Below are 7,040 nucleotides of genomic sequence, written 5' to 3'. Positions count from 1 at the left end.
TCGGCAAGCGATTTGTGATATCACAGACCAGTAAGTCAAAAAAAAACTAGTACTTGTGCAATTGGTAATGGACAGTACCTGTGTGATGCTTCACATCCATCTCAGATTTTAAGAGTTAGCACATATTCCATTTGTGCATCAAATTCTAATTTTTATTTAGGCTCCATTTATTCCTGTATGCCAGAGCTTTAATTATGACAACAACCATTTGGTGAATTGTTCTGTAAGCCATCATTGTCATTATAATGCTATTTACACAATATTAGGCTCTACTTCCTATAGTTGACAGTAATAACACTCTTGATACAGTCAACAATCAGATGGTAACTCATAATGCAAAACATTTTAAAGATAATTATCATTATCATTATTATGCTATGTATACCACTATATTAGACTGTACCTCCTGTTACTGATAGTAATAATACTCCTGACGTACATAACAATCAGATGGTAGCTTGTAGATCTACTGTAAGTCATCACTTCTTCCATCATCATAATTATGTTTTGTATTAGGCTGAGGTGACAATAATAACAAGTAACTAAAAAAAATTTCTATTAGATAATAAAAAAGTAGTTTTGTCAAAAAATGAAAGAAACAAGGGGATTGAGTTCGACCATAATAACAATTAATAGTTCAATTAATAATAATAAAAGTTAATTAATACAAAAATAATTTATTCATAGAAATAATACAAAAATTTCAAACCCTACTTTGCAGAATTTTATGAAGGTGTTGCTCCTTTAGAACAACAATTTTAGTGAAAGAATGATAACCAAACTGCTTAGTTCCAGCCTACACAAGTGTCGCGAGTCCAATTACAATTCCTAAAAAAAACATACATTAATATTTTAATTTTTTGATATTGTACTGAATCATAAAAATTAAGGAATGCAATAGCCAAATAATTATCAATAATTTAGATTTTTTAATTGTGATGACATTAATTTATTCAATCAATACTAGCTGAAGCCTCGAAAGTCTTATTTATATTTATCAAGAAAATTTACATCATAGTAATGTAGTAAAGCAATCAATAGGTGCAGAGGCATAATTATTATTTAAATTCTATTTATATTGTAGTCTGCCTATCATTTTCTGCAAAGTAGGGTTTCAAATTTTTGGATTATCTTTATGAATAAATTATTTTTGTATTAATTAATTTTTATTAATTTTAATTTAACTATTAATTTTTATTATTGTTGAACTCAACCAGGCGTCAACCTTAGAAAATAAGCAAACTGAAAGATTTGTTCCTTCACTTTCCAATTCCTTACATTTTTCTTGTATTAAAACCTTAAATACGCGACACTTAAGCATATCAATAGTTTCATCAGTCAGACAACCATGCCTAACAGAATCAAGCATCTTAAAGAAAGTTTCGTCTCCATTTTGTCGCTCATTGATTGTTAGTTCATCATATTCTACTGTTTCTTTCCATATGTTAATTGCACATGCTACTCCAAGTCTAGTTTTTACTAGTTTGTTGCTAATTTTTTTAAATACTGGTCTACCATTAACTGGTGGCAATTGTAAGAGGTCACCTACAAATAAAATATTTTTGGATCCAAACCATTCATCAGTTCCAAATATATCTTCTAAGCGCATGTGTATGCTAGATTTAGATTGGATACCATAGATAGCTCGTCTACTATTATAATTTTTAAATTTTTAAGTGTCATTTTTATTCTTTTCTGAGGTTCTTTACTCAAAGCCCAATATCCAGCTGTCTTTCCGTCATGCTCTATTGGTAGCTGAAATAACCTATGTATTGTTAGTCTGCCTACATTAAATGCGGCTATACCTGTTGGTGCTACTATAGCACACATAATTTCACCACTTTTTGGATGCCATGTGTCATCAACTAGGCATTTTAATGCCTCTATTAAAAACGATTTACCAGTTCCATCTACACCAATAATAAACATCCTTAGTGGTTAGATACTACCTAATCTAAGTAGTCTTGAAACTGATTTTCTAATAAGTCTTCATGTTCTTTTTGACTTATAAGATAACTGTTAATTTTATCAAAACTTCTTTTTTGATCTACATTAAGCATTGCCTCTCTTTGCTCTAATTTTAAATTAGGTATAATTATATGCATGTCAGCAACATCAGCTACTGCTTCCATTATTTCACCTAGTAATTGAGGCTCATCATCTTCCTTGTTATCAGGAAGTTCTTCAGTAAAACTGGCTTTATTTCTTGCATCGACTATTTTCTTCCAATTACGTTCAGCTTCTAATAATTTCTGTAGTTTGTTGAAATGATTTTCAATGCCACATATAGATGCTTCTCTGTGACGCCTAAAAGCTTCTTCCATTGTTTCTCCTTCCATTACGAGTGTGCTCTCATCTCTAAAAGGCACAAATAAAAATATTAGCGAGTAATAAAAATCGTTTCTTTCCGCTTCTTGCATAGGATTAAATTTCCTATGGTTTGGAAGGACTGGCTTTGATTGAAGTTTGTATTCTCTTTCTCCATTTTCTCCTATTTTATCAAATTTGTAATTAGCAACAAATTCATAAAAAGATACATCTTCCATTTTATTTGGTCTTGTTGGATAATAGTCTTCAATTATGCTAGGATTAAAAATGTCTTTAGAAGATTGATCCATTTTAGTTAAATATGAATAGTTTTTGATTTTTCTGCTCCTCTTTTGAGACAAGTACACATTACCGTACTGTACGGTTACTGATTTCATGCATAAACTTTCACCGAGAAGAAGATCGCTAGCTTCATATGGTCCTACTTCTTTAGCTTGAAGTAATTTTTGTCCGTTTTTCCAAAGCCAGCTGTATATGTCGTCACAGCTGCTGAATTTATCCCATTAGTCCTGTGCATGACTCTTCTGCTTTAGTGACATATCCAGTTACATACTGTTAAGGAAAGACTCTTCTCAGCTGTGTATTGCAAGTCCATATTGACACACCACAATTTCAACAGTGAAGGATTGTAGTCATTGACTCGACCATTTTTTTCATTACGTTTGAAATATTTTTTATTGCATGATTTCAAGCTATTTTCAACATGATTGATGCAAATACTATCTCGTACTGGTCTAGGAAAATCAAATCGGCATCTAGATACATAGGTCTTGCCGACTTTAATATTTCGTTTGCAATATTTGCTGCACTTGTGCATTTGGTATTTTGTTACCAAAAAATTTAAATCAGGCGACGTATTACTATCTGGTATATGACAGGTAATCCTATCTTGTATGAAAGAACAGACTTCTTCTGGACAATCGATACCGACAACAGGAGCATTTTGAATCCATAGAAGGATGTGATAATGAGGCGCTCCACGCATTGGATATTCTTTTTTAACATAATATTGTTCTACTTTGCCTAAAACACCTCTAATAAGTCTTTATTATAGTTATCATCTGGTGTATTTCACCCTATAAAAAAGATATAAAGACTTTATATTATGTACATAATTATTAAATTTATTTTGTTTTGTCTAAAATTTATAGTAAAAATATAATTTTTTGAAAAATATATTTTATACACTTCCACACTAAGATAAATTGCATGTAGTTGGCCACTTAACAAAGATCTTTGTTGAGTGGCCAACTACATGCAGATGTTGTCTATTTTGTTTCTTTACTACAGGGCTCTATCTGTTTAGATTATGATTTGTAATGTGCATGTACTTTTAATATGTATCAGCTTCAGAAGAGAATTCTATGTAAATTGTGACCATAATTGACAAAAGGTACCTTATGGCGGGTAGTGAAATTTGTCTTTCTAGCCTAAGAAATCCAACTTCCTGAGCCCCAGTTATCATAAAATTACTCCACAGGATGCAAAAAGTTACCATGAAACTTTTAGAAACAATGATTGTCTAACAAAGCACTCACAGGTTGATATTTTCCATTATAACTATCAATTTTAAAATCCGCCATAAGGGCCCTTTTGTCAATTATGGTCACAATTGCATTATGTATATATATACAAGACAAGACTGACAAGTCATGAAACTGGAATGCAGATGTTAATCATGTTATGATTGGAAACTACTATAAAACCTGGCGTTGTTAACGCAAAAGCTTTCTGAGTTTGCTGTATTCGGAAATGACTCAAGACCTGGTAAGAAAGGCTGGCAAACGTACGTGACCCCAAGCGCTCTGTCTTCTGCTCTTCTTCCTAGAGATCTGAAAAGGCTGTCACCTATGGACCAGCTGCTACTGCTGCTAGTAATAAAGAGGGACCACCCGACGGCAGACCAATGCTGTTGGAGAATCATCAATATGTGGTAAGGAAGACTGGCAAACATGGATCACACACGCTCGATCTCCTTCTCTTTTCTAGTCTGAAAATGCCATCACTCACCAAGGACTTGATGAAGTTGCACCACCCGACGGCAGACCAAAGCTGCTGGAGAATCATCAATATGTGGTAAGGAAGGCTGGCAAACATGAATTACACACGCTCTATCTCCTCTTTTCTAGTCTGAAAATGCCATCACTCACCAAGGACTTGATGAAGTTTCACCACCCGACGGCGGACCAAAGCTGCTGGAGGTAAGGAAGGCTGGCAAACATGGATCACGCACGCTCTATCTCCTTTTCTTTTCTAGTCTGAAAATGCCATCACTCACCAAGGACTTGATGAAGTTGCACCACCCGACGGCAGACCAAAGCTGCTGGAGAATCATCAATATGTGGTAAGGAAGGCTGGCAAACATGAATTACACACGCTCTATCTCCTCTTTTCTAGTCTGAAAATGCCATCACTCACCAAGGACTTGATGAAGTTTCACCACCCGACGGCGGACCAAAGCTGCTGGAGGTAAGGAAGGCTGGCAAACATGGATCACGCACGCTCTATCTCCTTTTCTTTTCTAGTCTGAAAATGCCATCACTCACCAAGGACTTGATGAAGTTTCACCACCCGACAGCGGACCAAAGCTGCTAGAGAATCATCAATATGTGGTAAGGAAGCCAGGTTGGTAAACTTAAATTATACATGCTCTATCTCCTTCTCTTTTCTAGTCTGATAATGCCATCACTCTCCAAGGACTTGAAGTTGCACCACCCGAAGACAGACCAAAGCTACTGGAAAGGCCTCAAAATGTAGGCAAAGGGAGCCACATTCTGTTTGAAGCGACCACATGTGATGTAAGCAGAAAGGAGAACGTTCAGGTTAGTTAAATGCATTATGGTATACGTCACTTATGTGTATACACTGTAGTTACACGTACGTGTTTTCACATACATGTACAATTTGGTCTGAAACCATGTACTGAACCAGTAGCCCATGAAAGGAAGGGTTGAGTTCTTAGCAAGGCTGCAAAAGTCAGATATCAGCCATATTGTTTTGGGGTGAATCCTACTTAGTAACTTTGGAGCAGTTGAGGGCGCAACAGCTTTATGTCCAGGCTACATTAATTCTTGATGCATAACAGCAGCAAGTATAGGGAGTTAGAAGGTCCTCCTTTCTATAGACCAGTTTGCGCTAAGTACAATGTATGTTCATGAAATTTTGAGTATATTCAAGTTGATACTGTAAAAGAAGTAAAATTTTCCTACCGCCAATTTGGAATCATAGTTTACTAAGAGTAGAATGATAGAAGGCAATATCTTTGCCATACTGTATGTCCTATAATGGCACTTACACGTATTAAAGTCCATGAGCCCACTATAGACACTGGATGATGGTCAGTAAGCAGTAGCAAGATTTTTGTTATTATTATTGTATTAATGAGGAATAGAAAAGGATATTGCTGTAACGAATAAATACAGCATTTTTTGAGAATAAGGTCTTTCACGATCACTCCATACACAACCATTGGAGCTAGGACTCTAAAATGGCAGCAGGATAGTTTTACTTTATTCATGGTATCATGATGAACATATTTAAAATTCTATGAATATGCTTAGCGCCAACTGGCCTATTTTCTCACCCTTTATTTATGTTCACATTAATTGTGATACAAAGTATTGTTACCATTCATTTACCATCTGTTGCTGTATGGCAACTCAATGTCCATAGCTTACAATGTATAGCAACAGCTCCAACATACTATAATTATTGTGATGCTCATAAAAATCCATCCTGGTCAATAGAAGAAACAACAGAGAGACTACTCATCAAATGTAAGATCATGACAAATAACAGTGCTTTCCTATACGTGTGGAAATCATGTTGTTAGATATCACCAACATCAATTAAGTCACCGATACAAGTATTTACAGCAGAGCAATAGTCAATTACAGGTATAGAATTGGTCCATCAATACTTGCTAATGAAAAATAGTTTTGAGCAGACTATCAGGACTTCCAAGTTTTTAATCTGGATGGTATATGCCCCCCAATTGACTGAACTATGTTCCTTTTGCTTTTGAGGATGCAGTAGAAGACTCAAGCTGGACCCTTTTAAGTAGGGTGACAAGTGCTGGAACATTTTGGCCTATTGTAAAGTGTATTAAGCAAAATTTGAGTGAGGAGATTATAGCTGTTGATATCGTCAAAATTGAACAGAAGAGGAAACACATGTAGATGGAGAGCTGTGGAGATTAGTCTGTAGCTAAAAGTAGGGTAATTAATGGTGTATTATGTAGCTTTTGATTGACTTAGGATGTCAGACTTGTGAAAGTATCCAGTTTAATATACTAATGATGTCTACTGACTGCAGAAAAGACAAAAGCTTTAAAATATTTTTACAGGAGCAAAGCCTGATTGATAACAAGCAGAAAATAAGAGAGATTTTTATTGGGATATGGCTATGTCTATTGAATAGTGGCAATTGTGTGTTGATTTAGAGTAATTCAATGTAATAATAAAGCTAGTTCATCTGATTGAATACATGAGCAGATATAGTGGTTATTTTGTAGAAAGAGATCCAGCTTGGTGGCTTATGTTGATTGTGATAGGACTACCTCAAGCTTTCTGTAACTTTGTGGGTTTTAATTTTTGTACCTTGGCCGACTAAATGAACAGACTTTTGTTTGATGAACACATAACTTATATGTTTATCAATCATTCTTAATATTTCTAAAATGTATACCTGGTCTAGCTTCAATTCTTGTCACT

The 7,040-nt window shown here is 34.8% G+C and overlaps 1 long non-coding RNA gene across 1 annotated transcript; it reads left to right on the top strand.

Annotated features, from left to right (window-relative positions):
* The first annotated feature begins 213 nt into the window (after window positions 1–213).
* On the top strand, window positions 214–467 carry LOC109580179 (uncharacterized). Its single transcript, XR_002184107.1, has 3 exons — window positions 214–223; window positions 267–323; window positions 397–467. It is a non-coding gene; the product is annotated as an uncharacterized LOC109580179 (long non-coding RNA).
* Window positions 468–7,040: the final 6,573 nt, after the last annotated feature.

The sequence above is a fragment of the Amphimedon queenslandica genome, unplaced genomic scaffold (assembly GCF_000090795.2).
Source record: "Amphimedon queenslandica unplaced genomic scaffold, v1.1 AMPQUscaffold_13502, whole genome shotgun sequence".
NCBI lineage: Eukaryota > Metazoa > Porifera > Demospongiae > Haplosclerida > Niphatidae > Amphimedon > Amphimedon queenslandica.
This window is presented reverse-complemented; position numbering and strand designations above follow the sequence as displayed.